The sequence below is a fragment of the Homalodisca vitripennis genome, chromosome 3 (genome assembly GCF_021130785.1).
Source record: "Homalodisca vitripennis isolate AUS2020 chromosome 3, UT_GWSS_2.1, whole genome shotgun sequence".
Lineage (NCBI taxonomy): Eukaryota > Metazoa > Arthropoda > Insecta > Hemiptera > Cicadellidae > Homalodisca > Homalodisca vitripennis.
Window position 1 is genome coordinate 48,580,331 of NC_060209.1, and position 22,008 is coordinate 48,602,338.

Below are 22,008 nucleotides of genomic sequence, written 5' to 3' on the forward strand. Positions count from 1 at the left end.
CTATTTGTTTGTTATAATTATTATAATGAAGTGTTTTATCATTTGTAATAGTTTTAGAAGCATTTATATACATAGTTTCTTTGTTAAACAATATTTTTCAAACCAAAAAGATAATTACTTTTACAATGAAGTACAAGATTTTTGAAGTTTTATTTAATAAAACTGATAGAATAAGATAGAATTAATTTTTGTAAATGTTATGAATTATCTATCGTGTAAATCATATCTCTATCGTCATCTACTGTCAATTAATGTCCAACTATAATTTTTTACTAATGTTCAGAAGTCTGTCTTCATTATGTAATACATCATGTTAGCAAGCTAACATAAGAGGCTTGTCTGTGTTTCCGTGCAAAGTTTGAATGCCATAGCTACATATGTTAGTCTGTGACATATAGAAATTCAATACGATTGTGCTCTATTAAATTTTAGTGTACAAGTTTCTCGTTGTCATTATAGTTATCCATAAGACCAACACAAAACAGATCACTAATGTTTAGTTGAATCTCATAAAGTGACTTTAACTATTGCCGAATCGAGTTGCGCATGCATTTAAAGATATGTTCACGCAACATTTCAAGTCTATAGTTCAGGTCTACCCAGCCTCTCGAGTGATAGGCTTTACTAACGCTTTAGCAATAATTAAAATAGGTTTTTTTACCTTTGAACTCTAAAATATTTAAATCTTTAGCGCATGAAGTGAGTACAATGAACACCTCTTTGAGAAATAATGGTAGTAAAACTGTAACATTCTTATGGTTATTTGTTCACTTTGAGAAACTATGAAACCTCTCCCATTGCACTTAACCCAAAAAAGGTTGTTATCCTGCCTTCAAACTGGCTGGATGTTTAGAATGGAGTTAGGGTTTCCCCTTTCTGAGATCCCCTGAAGAGTGATAACGGCTTATATTACCTTGCAAGAAGGAGCCAGTATCTCCAGTCAAAGTCGTCAGTGGACAGCAATTCCTGAATCATGTGCAGGCTAGTAACAACCATTAACAGAATGTGATCTCCACCTACTCTAACAATCATCATTCGCAACAATCTAGACCAAGCGATTTACAATGTTATCCCAATCTCTCGAAAAGTTTGGTAAATGATGTGCTACTCTTGTGCACCTATAGTGATGCCCATATATAAATAACAACAAATATTTGGGGAAGAACACGTATCTGTTGAAAGAGAACATTTCTTCCGGGGATACGTTTATTTATAAAAAAATATGATTGTCGTACAATATTTACAATCTATAGTTAATAGAACGATATACATATATCAACGATTAGTTTGGAATATAGCTTACTCTAAAATGCTGTGACTGGAACTAGTTTGAATAGTTATAATAAATATTAGGTTATATTCTGATACTAATATTTAAAAACATATATTTACCTAATTTCAAGTTTAAAGCGTAAACATTTCAATAGTACAAAATGTGACTATTCCCAAGCAATGATAAATTAAACTTTGTAATCGTTTATAAAAACATATTATAACTTTTTATATGTTTATCTCCATGGCTAAACATAAATGCCAACAGCAAAGGAACTCATTGAAAGAATCGTTTTTTTTTGTAAACGCAAAAGTATATACATTTAACCTTGCAACTTATGTAATATTCAGTTAAAACAGTAAAGAGCTGTAGGATTAGAATTTAATTTACTTTAACGTATATGAGTATTGAATATAGCTAAAGATTACCTTAATTCTATTGCAGCATCTGGGATCTGACGCTATCTCAGACTTGACTCCTGGAAGCAAAATAGAGCTGACATTAGAAGACACGATTTGAGTCTCATTGGTCAGAAGAAATCCAAAGAAAGTTGGCGACGAAGAAGCTCAAAAACAACCTTTACATCGTTTCGACATCAGAGACACTTACGTAGTTACTTGTCATTATCTCACAAGGCGCCCCTTTGCAGTCGCTTGATGTCTAAATGTCTCACTTAAAATTCATCTCCAAAAGATACTTATAAAAATATAGTGTGTAATATGTCACATATATTCCTCATATTAGTTTACCATTCCCATTAAAATTTCTTAACATATATACTAGCAGTTACACTCGGTTATACCCATAAATTTCCATTGAATAAAAGGTCCTAAGCTAATCCTTGTCAATGGGTAAACAAACACTCCTGAAATTTATTAATGGCCACAAGAAGACATTCCAGTCTCGCAATCTTCTTTGGAACAATTTGGCTTATATTTTGGAATCATAAGTCGGAGGATGATACAGGATTTTTGAATATCTAAAATCACAAATTTCTCTGAAACGTACTATAATATTTGAATGAATAACTCTACAGTTGAAATATTTTAGGACAGAATGAGAGAATACATTATAGTATTCTTACTGAAGGCTCTAGAGGTGTACGGTGATTGAGCCCTACAGTTATTACGAATCGGATGTAGGCATATTTATGGAACGTATTTTATTAGTATTCATTATAAAGAAGTTATTAAGCTAAACATAATTACCTTTAGATCTAATTTTAGATTTAGCATGCAAAGAAGCATGAATGGTTAGAATGAATAAATATTCACACACTGTATTATAGTTATATGTATAGTATTAGAGTTATAGTTTAGATTGATTTTAAGATAAAAATATATACCAAATCAGGGAGCTTTAGTCGTGTTTGCAAACCCTAAAAGAAAATATTAACATAAGTTGTGTGAAAAGTCTATTTTCGTCAAAAAAGCTACTACTTCCGATATAAAATACTTCCGATGCTCGTAATAATATTTAGGCTTTAAAAATCAAACGTGCCAAATTTTATCTTTCTAACATAGCTATAATTTTATAAAATATAGCACATTTATGCGTTAAAGTTGCTTTTTAAGTTCTATGCGTGATTGTTATAAAGATCTTTATTTAACTATTTAGAAAATAACAATACATGTTTTTAGAATTTCATTTTTCCAGGACACCTAGAGTAAAAAAAATATTGCTGTTATAGGTTTTCAAGCCCATTTCAACTCCTATTGATGTTTGATGTTAATGTAAATGCTCTAGCTGCTATGTTTATTAAGTCATGAGGCATATTTTTGGCAAATTCCAACATTGCGGGGATTAAAATCATTTGGAGAACTAGTAATGGGTGAGGCAGTAAATTAATGAGGGCTTTCCATTTGATATACATAGATGAATATAATTCATGTATATCTTCTAATTCATGAAATAAAACACATTATAGTGTTTAATAAAATTTAATAGAAAAAATGTCATATATTAAGTTGTTCCATTCTATAATACTTATAATGAAACTAAATAAAGAAAGAAAATTTAGATTAAATTTATTTTGAAAACCTTTCAAAATGATTGAAACAACCTATCACTGCCACAGTGCACTGACACTCGACGCAATACAGGTGTCAACCTGTCCGTGACATTGTCATTACCTGTCTGACATCCCCTTTGTCACGATTACATACTGTCACTGGGAATGAACTGATTTTTGTTGTGTGAGTTACTCCTATGATATAGTGATGTCATTAAAACACAGTAAACGTTCACAATTTCTAACTATTTTTACTATTTTCTTACATTTATTCAACGTTTTTTTTATAATAGTCGATAATTTTATGTTACTGATTTCCTTAAATGGTTAAAAAAAATTTATCGTGATTTATAGGAAAATGCTTAATATTCCTTTTTGTGTATAGAACGAATTTTACACCTTTAAAGTATTTCTAAATATTTGGAAATAAATATTTTACAATACAAAAACAAACAGTTTATTTCATTTTAACAACAATAAGTTGTGTTATCAATGCAAAATTAATAAAAAACTTTTAAGTAGCTTCTTTATTACTAATATCTTACTAATTGAAAAATACTAAAATATTTTTTTAAGTATACCGTTGGTGATATTGATATAATTAAAGATAAAATGTTTAAAACTAAACAAATTTTTTAACCTTTAATTTAGAATTTAGATTTTAAGCTCATTTAATGATATATTCCATATATTTATCCACGGTGACTTTTTATTGGTATCTAATTTAACATATTATGGGGGTTTTTTTATACAACCTTACTCTTTCTTGAGATGGAATGTTTTAAAATACATTTAGTTAGTGTTGCAGAGGGATGATGAAGATGTGATTATATCGGTAATTGTAATTGTAGTAGTCCCACCCTCCAAATAAATTAAATTTACTATTATATTATTGACTTTAATGGTAAACGTGATAGTTTCCTTATAGTTAAACCACAATGTGGAATTAAAAATGTGAAAGCCTCTCTTTTTCAACAATGTATTTAAATCCAACGGAGCAGTTTCTCTCTGTGTTATGTGTTTCGATCTAATACCAATTCATAAATGTTAATTAATTTCTTAACAATGGATCTGTTACATAATTAAGGCAAGAATTTCTGTTTTTTAATGAATATTGGTCCAGTTTATAAACAATTCATTCACACAGTTTACGATATCTTCAAAAAATTTTACATGTTATTCACGTTTTTTTAAATTATGCGATATTAATACAGATAATTAAACCTAAATCATAGTTATAAATATTTTATGAAGTTACAATTTTAAGAATATGCTTGGCCAAAAATTATGTGAAGGATCGGTGAAATTATAAAATTAATTTTCAAGTAGCGTTAAATAGAAAAGTCCTGTTTCGAGCACAAACTTTCCTTATTACATTTACTCCGGCCAGACACATACTTCAGTTCAAGAGAAAGTGGATTGATATTATGTAGAGTTTAAAATTAAAGTAATAAGTAACCCATTAACTAATGATTCTTTTGTTAGAACATTTTTTAAATTTATTACAGATGTTCTTCATTAATAATAAAAGCGTAGTTTATAAATAACATATTACATCTATATTCTGAAAAAGGTTATACAGAATGAGTATTATTAAAACACAGTTTCTTATCAATAAAGAGTAAACCAGTTCAACAATATTTTCAGTCATAATCACAAAGAATTACTATCAATATCAGATGAGGTTTTGAAATAATTTGCTGAATCATTGTGAATGTTTTAACTGATATAATCTAATACTTAATATAATTTTATGTATAAATTTACTTTTTATCAGCAATGACTAAAAGATTTCCTGATAAAAAATTTTAGGTTAAGCAATGTATATCGTGTTTAATGGTGACATGCATCTTGGGCATTCTACCATGGTCACAGTAGCACTATAAGGTTTCATATTACTTCCAAGTGTATGGTATAATACATGTCATATTTGTATGTATATGGTAATATTTCATAGCTTTATCCTTAGTCATATTTATTTTGGCTTGGTTGTAAGAGTCCCCCTAAATCTTTCATTAAATATCAATGATTATTCATTAAAATATCAAATGTTTTCTTTCTACTATTTCTGCCTCCAAGAAAAAAATATTAAAGAGCTATGACGAATATATTCATAAACAAAATACTAAAATCGTTTAATTTTTATCTCACAACCAAACAATAACGACGGTAAATTTGGTTTTTCTGTAAATTTTAAAAATATCTAAAATATGAGTTATGCATTTATAAAAAAATCCAAACCGACAGACTCTGACTAGAAGGACCAATGAAATATTAACGATTAGAATAAAATTAGATACATCTGGACTGATAGTTATAGAACATTGAAACAGATGGCAAGGAAGGGTTAGTAATAACAACAGGGTCTTTTTATATGGAGTGATGCCAACTCACAGACGTTGTGCAGGCTACACACACGCTGCGGCATATCCAGCTCAGATTGTCAGAGCTTCCAAGAGGTAGACTTATGTCCATGAAAAGACAATGTCCAGTGGGCCGTTAAAGTCACTGCTAATATTCAACTGAAATAACTTAAATACGTTTATTTCAAGATAAAAATGAATATCGTGATGTGACTTGCGTTATATGTTATAAACCTCAGCTGTATACGATATAAATAAACTAATAAGCATAGAATTCGAAGAGTATAAAAGGATTGTACTAAAAATAAATTTGAAATTAGTTTCATTAGTTGTAGAAATGAAGACAAATTGAAATTTTTAACGATTGAAACAAAACAGCTTTGGACATATCCTTATCTTTAAATCACCTTTTCAATCGTTACACCTATATTTTTATGCATTTTAGTAATATCTATAGACAATTCTTCAATACCTATTATTTCATTGAAAATTTTAAATTAATTTTCAGTCCCCATTTACATAAAAATATTTGTATATTTTTTTTCTCCATTCATATTTATTATGTTCATAGTAAATTTAACAAATTATTTAATATATGAGTATTGTAAAGATTTAAATTTCATTTCAATAAGAAATTTTTAAATATTATATACATTAAAAATACATATATTTATTTATACTTTTATATTTTTCTTCATACAGTTTTTCAAAATACGTGTGCAAATGTTTACATTTTTAATTTCTCATTATTTTTTTATTTTCAGTTTTATTAATACATTGGGCTATTATGGGTTATATAAAACATGGAATAAAGATTTATATCCATGATATATATATATATATATATATATATATATATATATATATATATATATATATATATATATATATAATAAAAAGTATAAACATTATTGCATTAAATTATATGAAAAACATAAAACCAATATTTAAAACTTTTATTTGTTTAGTGAGGCCTTTTGTGATGTGTCTGAAGATGATAGCCTCGCTATTGAAAGGCCTCACAAAACAAATAAAAGTTTTAAATATTGGTTTTATGTTTTTCATGTAATTTAACAGTGACCAATATAAGCTCCATCTACAGCATTATTGCATTAGAAAAGTTACTCCATTTTACGTTTTATTAAAAATGCATAAGATATTAGAATGCTTATTTGAATGCATTATATTTTATAGCTTCTTTCGAGTATTCTTCCGAACAGTTTCTTTGATACTTGTATAACTAACAAGTGTTTTTAGTATATGTAATAATTAAGTTTACTTAATTTACACATATAATAATATAGTATATTAAGGGGGCCATTTACCCATAAAAATGATTTGTTTTTCAAAAATTTTTTTTTTTCTGTTTTTATTTCTTAAACATTCTGGAAGACATGTTTTGACATTTAAATAAGTTTTTTATTGACTAAATCATGGTTTTTTGTGTGGTTTTGTACATGCATACCACTGCCTGACTCCCATTTTTTCGCCTGCATGCAGAAACCTTCAATTATGCTACACCCAAATACAACTATCCAACAAAATTATTATTATTATTACAATTATTATATAATTATTATATAATTATTATATAATTATACAATATAACAGTGGTTGTTTCTCAGAGTTTTTGATTTGTTAGGTTGGCAATACCAGCCAGAAACAATCTGATTTTTTGTACTGGCAAGCAGAAAGCCAGCTGTTTGTGTTTTGTTTACTTCTCTAGCCTTGTTTTGTTGTGGTCAGTAAACACAGTGTGTTAATTTTTTGAAGTTTGCTTTTATTTTCAGTCGAAAAGCACAAACTATAAATAGTGAATTGATATTAGTTTTATATGTTAGTGGAAGTGTTTGAAGGACGGTGCTGTCTTCTTTGATTTGTTTTTGAAGGTAGACAGATATGTTTTGAAGAATTTTGGTGGTGAGCTTATGAATTTTTGTATTGTTAGTGAAAATGGCACCGATAAACATTCTACTATTCAGAAAAGTGCTAGAACTAAGAGTAACAAAAAACTAAAAGCTGCTTTAGCAGCCAGTAAAAGATGGGGGCAAGTGGAAAAAAACTTATAGGCCTACCACATCCTGTGATGATTCTAACCCTGTTCCCAGTACTTCTAAAACATCTGAGAATAAGAGTGATTTAATTAGGTCTACAAAATCATTAGGCCTACCTACTATTAGAGTAAATGATATAAAACACAGCTTTTTACTAGGCGTAACTCGGAAGTTAGCTGCGAGGATAACACAAGCCTTCACGGCAGTACGCATAACACACCGGAGTACGCAGTGGTTGACATTAGGTGTTTGAAGCCTCTTGTTACTAGCCTAGCTTGCCCTCTATGCTTTCAACAAAATTTAGTTTTGAAAGACATCAGACCAAACGTGGGTTTGCAATAAAACTTACGATTTCATGTAGTACTTGCGAAGAATTAAAAAAAAGCTTCTTCTTTTACTTCTGATACAATTGATGAATCTAACAACTTTGATGTAAACCGTAGAGAGTTGTGAAAAGTTTTACAGCATTAGGAAAAAGGTTATGCTGCTGTAGAGCAGTTTTGTATGATTATGAACATGCCTATTTTGAGTAGCAAAACATTTCACAAGCATGCTTCAGTTGTAGCAAATACTGCCATTGATGTCAGTCAAAGTAATCTTGAAATGGCTCGAAAAAGAGTGCGTGAAGTATACAAAGAAATGGATTTTACTGTAACTGACGATTCTGTCATTGATCTCGGTGTAAGCTACGATGGATCGTGGCACAAGAGAGGCCATACATCCAATTATGGCATTGGATGTGTGATAGAGCTACAAACTGGCCTAGTCGTAGACTATTGCGTACTGTCAAAGTATTGTCAGGTGTGTGAAATTACTAAGACAGAGTTAGGTGAAGATTCTTCAGAATATAATATTTGGTTTAGTGGACATAAAGACTTGTGCTACAAAAACTATCATGGGTCATCCCCAGCAATGGAAACAAAAGCTGCGGAAATCCTTTGGCAGAGATCTTTGACCTATAACTTTTCGTTTTATGTCACTATTTTGTCGGACGGTGATTCTTCTGTATTTGGTCACCTCCAGAGCCTTCATATTTATGGAAATGGAGTTAGTCCTAACAAAAAGAAGAATGTGTTAACCACGTTGCCAAACGCCTTGGGGACTGGGCTTCGCAATATTATTAAGACATGTCGTGCTAAAGGTATAACCCTTGGTGGCAAAGGCTACGGAATGCTCAAGGAAACAACAATTATAAAACTGACAAAATATTACAAGAATAGCATCCTTAGGAATAAAGATGACATTTCTAAAATGAAAAGTGACATACTTGCCACTTTACATCATTGTACATCCACAGATGAAGCGCCTCGCCACTCAAAATGTCCTGATGGAGAAAAGAGCTGGTGTTTTTACAAAAGGGCGCAAGCTACAAACGTTACACCTGGTCCGCATAAGGACAACTTGGGTACTGCCATCACGCCACAGGTTCTCAGACACATCTTTCCTGTTTACCAAAGGTTAGTGGCAAAGGATTTGTTGGAAAGATGTGTAAAAGGAAGGACCCAAAATTCAAATGAGAGTTTGCATGGTACCATATGGAAAAAGTGTCCTCTAAAACAAGAAACGTTTCGAAAAAGACTCTTGAGGGCGCAGTAGCTGAGGCTGTTTCACAGTTTAATTTTGGAAACTCTGTATTTTCATTGAGCATGAGTGCTGCTGGAGTCTCTCCTGGAAGGTTCAGTGGTAGAATAATAAAATATCAGAGACAAAAAGAGAGTTACTAGCACTGTGCGCAAGAACAATCTGCATTACAAGAGATATCGAAGGAATTTGATAATATTATTTTCGATCAATTGTAACTTAAATTGGCACGCTATTGATTAAGGAAATCAGGACTATAATTTGCTACTTCACTTACTGCTCTAGTACAATCTATTACAGTTACTTAGCTAAATGCGAGAGATTAAACCTTTTATTAGATAACTAGTAAAATCCCTAAGCAACGCATGAAAGAACTATCAAAATTCCCTCAATACGTAAATGTATCGCTTGCAAGAGGCTCCAGATATCGGAACGTGATCAGCCTCTGGCAAGATGCCAAATCACATCGTCTACCTCATTTTCCCGCCTCGCTTACCAATATTTATGGTAAAAATAAATGCACCAACACACACACACACACACACACACACACACACACATATATATATATATATATATATATATACGCTTAAATGTTTGTGTAATATTTAGAAGTATTATGTTACAGTTTTGTTTTGAAAAGTTAATAGTTCATATTATTTTATTTTGGTTTTTAAAAGATTAATAAATAACTTAGGAGTTAATACCACATAAGTACACACACACACACACAGGAATCCATACAAGAAGAAGAACATAATTAGCTATTTGACATACACCCATGCAATTTTGATAACTTACAATAAACATATATAAATCAATAGATTTTAAATTTAAGAAAAACTAGCAACCTATTTTAGAGTAAAAATTAACATAAAACATATTATGATATATATATATATATATATATATATATATATATATATATATATATATATATATGATATATATATATATAGAAATACATAAACTATTGTAAAATTGAATCATCAGATAAATAAAATATAATAATTTCTTTAGACCAAATACCACAGAATACATTAAATCTTAATATCAAGGAGATTGTTATACAAAGTAAGCTTACAACACCTGGAGTTATAAAATGAATTTAGATCAGCTGGTGAATTTAAAATAACGGAATTTTTATTCAGAGGAAGGATGGCTTAAGAGGAGACTGGGAAGAAGCATTTCTCATCAAAGTTAATAAACATTTGAATTATTGAATACAGTAATACTTTTATTATTTGTATTAAATTGGTGAATCTAAATTTTTGAATCCAAGAACAGAAAAGACATTTACTAGATGATGAACACTTGAATATTGGATGACAACCAGAACTCTCAGATCTGCAAAGATTACTACTACCAGTATTAAATCTACACTAAGCCGAAAAGGATGATTGGAAGATGAATAAGTGTCAATGGAACATACAAAGTAAAACTGGATTTGAACTTAAGTAAGATGTACCCAATTTATGATTCCAAATTTTTCAAAATTTAAACCTATTTTTGTATAAATTCAAATTTAACATGTACCTCAATTTTTCCTATGTTGGATATATATTTTTTTTATGTGCCCATGGCAGTATAATCCACGAAACCCTGTATGTGAGAAATAAACTCAAAAGCAATTATTGTAAATCAAACGTTTATTTATTTATATCAATAGCTAGTAAAGCAAGGGCAAAGTACGGGTTAAATAAATAAATAAGGCAAAAAGATAAATTTTATAGTTAGTTAAATATTATTTCATTTAAATATACGTACCTGTTGAATAATACTACAAATTTTCAACAATAATGCTTGTGATACTTTAAGTGTTACTAATTCCTCGTTGAATGATAATATACTCATATGAGTAATCCACAAATAACAGATCGGGGAAGAAAAGGAGATATTTTAATATAAAGCCTGATAGCTATTTCTAATTTTTTTACCATCAATGACCAAACTCGCTGTATGAGATTAGTGTCTCGGGTGTAATTGAGATATACGTATCTATAATTATCATATAATACAGTAACCTTGCTACCACACTGATTAATCCATTAATAATAATACTTTTTCATTTATAAATAATGTTTTGTTACTTTTTCATTACATTAGTCCTGTATGGACACAGCTTTGAACTAAAATGAACGAACTATATTGTGAGAAACATTTATTTCAAAACATTTAAAAATGCATCAAGTACCTTTATATTATTCCTCCTTACACAGCTGCTAGTCCGTAAATTAACCTGGGATCCCTTCCGTTCTTCTCACAGAAACATACCCATGAACAGTCTCTTTAACCAATACGTTACAATAAATATATTACCCTTTCTCCACTTTGTTCTTCATGTGACACTTTAGCCTTCTTACAAATTGAATCAGTTGTATTTATTTTATCAAGAGAATAGGAGTATGCCACACCACGCGCTATGTAACAAGCTGTACTAAGTATGTTATTTTCCACATCTATTTATTGCGAGATTTTATAGCTGCCATCGTAGACGTAAAAAACTAATGTAAACATATCTTAAAGGCTCAGTCGGATCCCTAAGTGACATTTATCATCATCAAACTCAATTTACAGTGCTTAAAAATTAAAGCGAGAATACAACTTCTACAAATAAATAATATGATTTAATATGTTTAAAAACGTTTCCTTCAAGGATTTGTTAAAGAACCAGTCTAACACGTTACGCACGTGTTTAAAGTAAATTAGATTAGCAAACAGTGATGTAACTTTGAGAACCAAGTTAGCTAGAGTTCGATGACCTTTCGGTGTTTTCCCATTTACTTTTTCATCAAATTACCACCCCATGAGCTTCAACATATAATTATGACGCTCAAAATCAGTAAACATTTTGTGCAATATATGGATTCTGTAGATGATAGATTTACCTAAATACTAAATGAACACAAACGCAAATTAATTATCATTTATGATATACAAATATAAAGTCATCGATAAGGCTCACCTGGATACCTATACGCTTATATTAAAACATTTCTAAGATTATTTGTCGTCTTTATCAAAGTAAATCCTTACGTGTTGTAAAACAGTTTATTGCAAGAGTTTAAAAAAAGGAAAATGTTGGCATTATTAAATCTTATCAATAAATCTTTATATTAAAAATTAGGATACACTTTAAACACTACTAGCATGCATGATTACTACGCTGTATAGATGTAAGCCATTAGAGTAATGGACTGTAGGGTGACTCTGGTACCATAGACAGTGAGTAACATTAGCCAGCCTCTGAACCATCCATTACATGCTTTAGTCTGGCCACGAGCTAGACCTGGTACAGAGTTACTTAAATTTATGTAACATGAAAGATTTCTACGTCATGAGAGTAATGGACTGTAGGGTGACTCTGGTACCACAGGCAATAATGCAACATGAACCAGCCTCTGAACCATCATTTACATGCTTTAGTCTGGCTACGAGCTAGACCTGGTACAAATTTACTTAAATTTGTGTAACAAGCAAGATTTCTACGTCATGAGCATAATGAACTGTATGGTGACTCTAGTACCACAGGCATTGAGTGACATTGGCTAGCCTCTAAACCATCCATTACATGCTTTAGTCTGGCCACGAACTAGACCTGGTACAGAGTTACTTAAATTTATGTAACATGCAAGATTTCTACGTCAGGAGCATAATGAACTGTATGGTGACTCTGGTACCACAGGCATTGAGTGACATTGGCTAGCCTCTGAACCATCCATTACATGCTTTAGTCTGGCCACGAGCTAGACCTGGTACAGAGTTATTTAAATTTATGTAACATGCAAGATTTCTACGTCATGAGCATAATTAACTGTATGTCGACTCTGGTACCACAGGCATTGAGTGACATTGGCTAGCCTCTGAACTATTAAATGCTTTCGTCGAGCGATGAGCTAGAGCAAGACGTCGTCAAAATTACGTATTACTCGTTATTCGTTCTTCTAATAAGCTGGTAGTTATATTTGGAATAAATATTCGTAGTTTATTATTTTATAATTATATATTAATTTTCTTACGGCCATTTTAGAAAGTTTCGGAATTATTTTTAAAACATATGTAATCACACATTGTTTAGAAACATTTGCTATGATTGAGTTAAAATATACTACAAAACATAATTAATAATTTAAAATCGTTAGAGGGGTGAATTTGTGAAAATTACTAAAGTGTATAAATTATATTTAAAATGAAAATATAGATACAATTAATTTTATAAATCAATATGAACTGTTCTATATAAAAATTTGCAGTTAATTGAATTGCAAATTAATGTTAAGTTACTTCTTGAAGTACTTTTGCTATACAAAGTGAAGTAAATACTACTAAACACATCAACTAATATAAATAATGGATTAAAATATTTCAAAGTATCCAATTTAAGTAGTAGCTAAATTTAATAAATTGCTTACTCAGGATATTACAGTAAAACCATTTTTATTCAGTTGTTAGTATTCAAACTGATTGACACTAATTTAGCAACTTTAAAAATGAAAGTTTGTACTCATTGCTGTTAAAATTTTAATGAAACATATTAAAATTAGTTTAATCGTTAGGATAATTATTGTTTTGCTTTGTAAATTCTTAATATTTCCTTTTCACTTGAACCACGTTACATTTTTAGAATAGCATTGTATTCATTTTACGTATGAACTTAAAGATGTAAACTCACCCCTCTGGTAAGTATTTTTAATATTTATGAAAGCTGTTAGAAAAAAAGTTTTTCCAGTATTCTTAACTATATTATAAAACTTGATATACCAATGAATTTGCCTTAAAAATACATACATATTATGTATTTCGAAGTTTTTTTATTAAACTTTTTGGTTAAGAACTTAAGCTAGGTCATGGTAAAATTTGGAACAGAAAATGGTCGGGCGACTCCCTGTATATGTGTACTTGTTTTATTGCATTCTGTGTGACTGGGAGATAATAAAAGGCATGCAGAATTGTTTGCCATTGTTTTCTATGTTATAAGAATTAGAACTACTGAAATGAGGTACATGTTCTAGAATTTAGCCGTCGAAAACAAATGTAAATGTGTAAAAGTATTGTGTCTCTAGTTTTTTATCTTCTATAATAGCGCCCTTAATGATAATATGCCTTATATATCAATATACATATATTTTATGGCTGCAACAAAACATGGGGCATACTATTTATAGCCTATTTTATTGGAGATATTTAGTGCAATAACAGAGTCAAATTTCTCCATGTATCCAATTAATTGACCAGACACACGTACTTTTCATATTTAGGGCATAGGGAGTCAATAAAAACGTTAGACGTAAGATGTTTTTGGCCGGTAACTTTTAAAGAGGAAAAATTCTATAGAAATAAAAAAATTCTTGTTAGATTTTAATCAATAAATTTTGAATTCCCTTTGTTTTTTAAGAATCAATGTATAGTAATTAGGACTTGGTACGTAGACATATTTCCCCATCATATAACAATGTATAAATTACTACACACTTATTTGGTGCACAATAGATCTCACACTTATCGAGAGATGATTACAACATAAGCAATGTAGCAGGAAAACTGTGATTAAATGCATGTAAACTGACGAAGTTCCTATTACGATACACATTTAAACAACAGAATTCTATAATATTGTTACTTTCGGTGCAATACTAGCAAGAGTTCACTATTCATTATTATGTATACCTTACTATACATAACGGTTGGGAAGGTTTTATTTCTTACGCATTCTACATACAGCTCCATTTCTCCTACCACTTAGTGCAGCGTCTGAAGTCCAAACTTGGACAAAAATTGACTCCTGGACTCTGGAGTCTGAATATATCCTAAACAGTCAGCGACGAAGAAACTGAAAACGAACTCTGTATCTAGTTTCGACATCAGAGACTCCTACACTACACACAAATGTGATCTAGATGAAGCAGTTTTCTCATAGTCTGACCAGGTGCACAATCGAGTGCACTAAGAGTTTTCTTAGAATATCCGAAAACCACATAAATATGTCTAACAATGGCCGGGTAAAAATATGGACAGATAATGAAGGCATATTGTGTTAGCTGTCTGATTCTAATTAATTGACTGACAGCATGATCTAGTAATTCAACAGATATTACACTTAATCACGGTATGACAGACGGTATTGATACTGACTGATGGTGATCAGATGAGCAATGTAACTGACGTTGATAAGATACTTCTTCATCTGTGTTTAAGCAGCAGCAGAAGCTCTCCGTTAATATACCAACAACCAGTTAACTGCTGGTCTAGAAACCAATAATACAATGAAGCTTGTCACAGACTATGGGTGGCAAGATCACTTGACAAAAGTATTCCAGTTTAAGATCATACCCATTTCAAAACTAATAATATTGAATTGAGTTATGGTTTAGTATTGTAAAGTCGAATATTAGTAACAGAAGCCAGAATATGTTAATGTATTATTTTTAGAATTTGGAGCTGTGAAAGTTGAATGGAATGACTATTTCATACTACAAAACACCTAACTTAGTGTTTCTGTCCTATTTCTACCCTTCCTTCTCCTTTTATTCTATTTTGGTTGAAGTTTAAATAAAAAAGAAATAAGAAATATATTAATTACGATAGAACGTCTTTCTGACCAAAGAATTCATGTATGAAGGTTAGCAAATTTTTTATCAAAAGCAGTATTTCTTCAATGATTATTCGATAGTAGGACAGAGTATTTTACCTATCATAAACAGAATAATGTTTCAATTATATTTACTTTAAAATACTCTGAAATAATAATTACACCATTCACACAGCCAAAAATCTTTACAATAATTTGTAAAATATATACAACGTTTTTGTTGTTCATCCTTTTATTTCTTTGAGTTGTTTTACGATCAGGTTACCGTTATATATATTGTTCAATCTTACCTAGAACTCTTTAAAAGTACATTGTAAACAGGTAATAACTTTATATTTAGATATAAATGTGTAATAATAATTTTCGCTTAAATATAAGATTAAACTAAAAGATATTTTACACAATAATAGACGTAAATAGTTTATATACTGTAAGATATGTGAATGCTCACACAGTTTATAATACTACATTTGATACTAAATAAAATTAGACGATAGCAGGGTTCGCTGTTTCTGGAGATTACACGTTCAGCCTCAGTTTTTAATTAAAAACGAAAAGAGGTTTAGGTTTTGTAACCTTATCGCATACGGAAAGCAGCACATTTTCATTTTAATTGCAACCACGAGATTGTTTAGCGGTATTACGGATTCAACTTTAATCTAACTGGGATATAGTTTCAGAGATCCTCCACTTAGCTCCGTTTGCAAAGCTTTACAGTAATGCAATTTACTCTTAACCTATTTACCTTCACATCGTCCTCGTAGGGAGCTTTGCTTATCATAGAATTATACAATTAGATAATAAGCAACATATTGTATGTTGTAGTATTTTTCTTGTTTATTATACTTTATATATTTTTTCATCAACCTAAAACCAGAAAAAAGATATTTATTGTTTGAAAAGATTAATAAGACGAATGATTAAATGTAACAGTTTTTATTTGCACGGATCAATTATTACATACCTTTCATATGATGTTAAGTATCAATAGCCATTTTATAAATTATGTTATAAAAGAGTTTATTTAGTTAGTGTTATTATTCAATTACTACTGCTACTTTTAGGAAAGATCTTGCATTGGGGTTGTGTAAAAGGCACTATGAAAATATCATTTAATTTTTTAATTCTTTAACTAAAAGAAGCAAAAAAGTATTTCATTTTTATACTCTATTCATTAAAAACATAAAGGATTGTTTTGATATGTCTGGGAGCATGCATGTGCAAATTGTGTTATTGCTGATTGTTAGTATCTCTGTTGTTGTGCAAACTTCCTTTACATAAGGTATATATGAACCTACTTTCTAAAATTGTTTTTTTCAATTATTTAATTTTGAAAAATTAGTTTAATTAATAATTTGTTTGCTAAACAATCTCAATTCCTTACTCCTGTGGGCACGCTATCATGATATCAGAAACATTTTTCCACTGTTCTTATAGTACACGAGGGCGGAAGGATATGGTCCTTTTCCGTTAATTGGGTTTTGTTATTCTGGTATCAAAATACAAAAAAGAACAGTGGTGTGTTTTTAGTTATTTACCTAGGAAGGAGTTTTCTCGCTTCATATATGTGTTATAAATATAATATAAGATTTACTTTTTGTTCTAATACAAGTATAACGGCAATTAGTAATAATCCAGAAACACTGCAAATTCGATCATAAATAAAGCTATATATATATATACACACACATATATATATATATATATATATATACATATATATATATATATATATATATATTTATGATTAAGATTCTAAGTTGTAAATGATGTATTTCTCCCATTCAGAATACCAGTTTATTTATTTTACCAGTTTTTACAATCGTGCTAATTATTTGCTTAGGTACCATTAATGCTGGTATTCATTTTCTATTGCAAGAGTAATAATTTTTTACAGCGTGCAATTATTGGTTATTGCACCCTTAGTTAAAACGTTTTAATTCTATATTTTGTAACATTATTTGTAAGTTTTCAGTAATTCTTTTTCGTTGTCTTATAATTCCTATCAAACTGCTATCGCACATTAAAGCATTATATGAAGCAGAACTACTCGTTGGTAATACACGTAAATTATTAAATACAAATATAGACTCTTATATGTGGCGCCCAGCACTTATAAACATTATATGACAGACATATATTACAAAGGATCTTTTTAAAAACAGTTTACGCTAAAATAGGTCCAAAGAAATCAAATTCATCCACTCTGAGATTGCTAAGGGATCGGGTGTTTCAAGGGTCAATCGACCGTAAACAGTTTTTGTCGAGTCCGTAGGGAGTTTTGCAGTATATTGTAAGGAAACAAAGGAGTCTGGTCACTTCATCAAACTTTGCTGAAAATCAGAATCGTAAAGTTGTGAAAAGTGCTGCCTACTTTGACGTAAGTTTTATTATGAAGATAAAATTTTTCAAAATGTTTACACCAATATTGACTGCATTTAGTTTAATCTCCTAAATAAGCAGATAATATTTGTTACTAATTATACATTATTTATTAATTTTGTTTTCTACACTAGGCTTTTCATCTTTTGCTTTTTCAGAATAAATTATTATTTAGCACTTATTATTATACTTTAGTATTTAGAATAAATACAATATTATTGTGTTTTAGTTTTACATCATTGAAATATGTATAAAATATGATTAAATTATTGAGATATTACGATAAAAAGTATACTCAATACATTTGTAAGCTCTCTTAAATATGTGAACTAGTAATTCATTGAGTTATTTATATGTAATGTTATTTACAGCAAACTAATATTTTGGCATTGTTCAGATTATGCACTTTTAGAACTAAGGATGTGTTGTTATTCTTTGCTTTACTTTATTTTAACTTTTATGTTTACCGTTGTCTTTATTTCAAGTACCAAATCAAACAATACAAACCTATAAGAAGATAGTCAGTCCATTGATCACATATTCCACTATTTATTATTAATTTTCTTATACACATAAGTCATAATAAAATGTATTAACATTTATTTAGGATTATATAAAATATATTATAGTTTTATAGAACTATACTCTGTGATAATAACTGATTCATCTCAACTTTGTGTTAGACATGACATCACGGAGGCTGTCATAGTCAGCTGTCAGATTGTTTATCTCATCAGCTGCCAATACCAGGCACTTTCATGGCTGGGAAACACACCATTTTTGAAAAATGAGATATTGATGTGTTGCTGACAATATTATATGAAAGAGATAATGAATGACGTTTAATATTCTGAAAGGTTCAAGATTAATTTTATATTTTATTCCTTCTTATTATAAGGTATGTTATATAAGGTTTTATGCATAAATACATTTATCATCATTAAAACAGTTCATATTTCAATTACGAGTATTTCAGTGCTATATGCAAGTGATGTACTCAATGTACTAATAAATAAAACATTATAAATTAGTTGTAAAAATATAAATAGGCTTTATTACACTTTTTATAACAATCGTCGGGATATTTTTATCCTGAACCAAAAATATTGTTTGTACTGTATTGGATAAAGAGAAAAATAATTTTGAACTATTTATTGTTTGTTCTATCTATTATTACATTTTAGAAGTAATGGATACAATTTTGTAAATTAAGTCTATAAAATAAACATATGTTAAAGGATTGCTATTTGTCATCAACGGTTAATAAGTGCAGAAATTGAAGGTATGTCTGCTGTACGTCACATAACGTGCTCTCTACTCTTGTCTAGTATGTTTGAATAAGGTATCTGGAACTCGACAGTCTCGACTTTAGACCATACGTAGGTGCGATGATAAAGCATTCCTAAGTTAAAAATAAGCTAGTTTCTTATTTAATGATAATTCCATAAAAATCCATGTATTTTTTTGTACAGTCTATTTTAAAACATCATAAACTTGCTACCTGTAATCAACTTCTTTCAGATTAATAGTGTAAAAGAGTTTAATCAAATCTAATTCAATTAGCATTGTAATTGTTGTTAAAAATCTTAAACAATATAAAACCAGTAACCTAATAATATAGAAATTCCTAATAACATTTTCATAGCTTCAAAGCGTAAAGTTTTGTATTTAATTATTTATAAATTGTTCTCCGTATCTAAAGAATCACATGTTTTATTTAGCTGTGTTTAAAGCGTCACGTATAATGTCATAAAACCAATGCATGGGTTGTGATTTGTGGTTCCGTATTAAGTTAGATTACTTTTACATGTACAATAAATATAAAATATAATTACTTAAGTATTTACTACATTTTCAAGGTGCCAATGAAACGTAAGTCTTTTGTATAAATTCTGGCTGGTTTATACTTACTAGTTGAATCGACACTGAATACAACACAACCTGACATACTTTATCATGTGACGTTCATCTGGGCATCTTTCGTGATTATGAGGAACGGTACATCACTAAATGCAAAAGGCTAGATATTAAAGTAGAAGATTGGATTGATAAGTATAATATACCGTGGAAGATGTTTGTTGGAGTTGGTTGCTTATTGTTACTGTTGTGGCATGTTGCTACCCTGGGCTGTAGGGAGTGCTAACACCGGCTTGCTTTGCTGAAAGGCTGAACCGAGCTGGTTTTCCTTCTGTCATAGTGATATGATGAAAATATTTTTACCTCTTACAGTTTGCATAAAAATTTGAACTAAACAATTCATTAACTTTAAGAATAATACAATTTTTGTAATGTATTATTAATGAGTTAATGCAATTTTTCTTTATATTTCTAGAAAACCTAATTTTTTTATACAGTGCTACTTGCGTGTAAGCTACTACACTAAGAGTGAAACGACTATATAGCAATAATTTAATAAACAAATTGCGTGATTATAAAAAACCTTAATAAGTTACTTGTCTCTTTATAAAGTTATTTGTACAGAGATCTCTTTTAATAGTGGCATATATAGATATGACATGCAGCTACAATTTGTCAGAAATAATTTAAATGGAAATAGAAATATTTATCCCATTGTGTATATTTGTATATATAGTAACTCCAGTCAGTACTTTATCTTATTTATTGCATGGTTTCATTTATTTGAAAAATTTGATTCAGGTAATAATCATTATAAAATATAAAAACTCTTTATAGCAATGATAATGTTAAATAATCGAAAACTTGAACAGCTATTTTACAAAATTATGTCGTTGAACGGTTACGAAACATATTAGTTTTTTGGAATTTGTACGGTAAATTCTGAATTTCAAACAGGAATATACGGATTTTGTGCACTTCATAACAATAGATAATGAATAGGTCACTTAGCAAAATAAAACTGAACGTATTTCAGCGGAATCCCAATCGTATACTTTAATCAACAGCATTGGAATCTCTAGTATACTGACACGAACAGGTTGAATTGATCAAATCCTTATCAGTTAAGTCTTAAAGCTCCCATACAATGTAATGGGTTTAATACACTAATATTATAATAATTAAAACCTTGACTTATTTTTATCGGTTCTATTTTATTATTACAACAATTTAGGAGGCATAGTCTCCTTTTTACTGGTAGTAGGAGGTCTGATAGACATATTACAATTAAATTTCATTTAATAAAAATGATGCATAAAAGTTTCTTTAGAAGTAATGGAACAGCTCTTGTGGATATAGTGCAGGTAGGCGGACGGACATGTTGTGGATATAGTGAGGGCCCGAGACATATTAAGGACAGAACAGCTGATTCTGATATCTGCACATTGCTGAAACACTCTTGTAACTTGTTTTTCTCTTATTTCTACTGTTTGTATCCTAATAACCTCCCTCCTTCTCTATAGTTCGGCCTATGTAGAGGGGAGTTCTAAGTTTTATTTATAAATCCTCCACTACTCCACTCATAAGATATTTTGCTTTAATTTTATTTTCAAAGATGAACAGTTTCTACTTTAAACAAATAAGCCTTTTTATCAAAATAAGATAGTTTCGTTAATAAATAAGACAATTTGTTCACTCGTTAGCATAATTTTATTAAAACATTTAAGTTTTTATTTAAATAAAAGTGCATTTTTCATTAAATTATAAAAGTGTTTTTAAAATCAATAATTTCTTTCTCATTATTTATACATGTAATATTTTGAGTAAAATATGTCAATTTATAAACTTGAAATTGGAGATATTAATGTTCATAATAAGTCTAAGAGGCCTTTTAGATT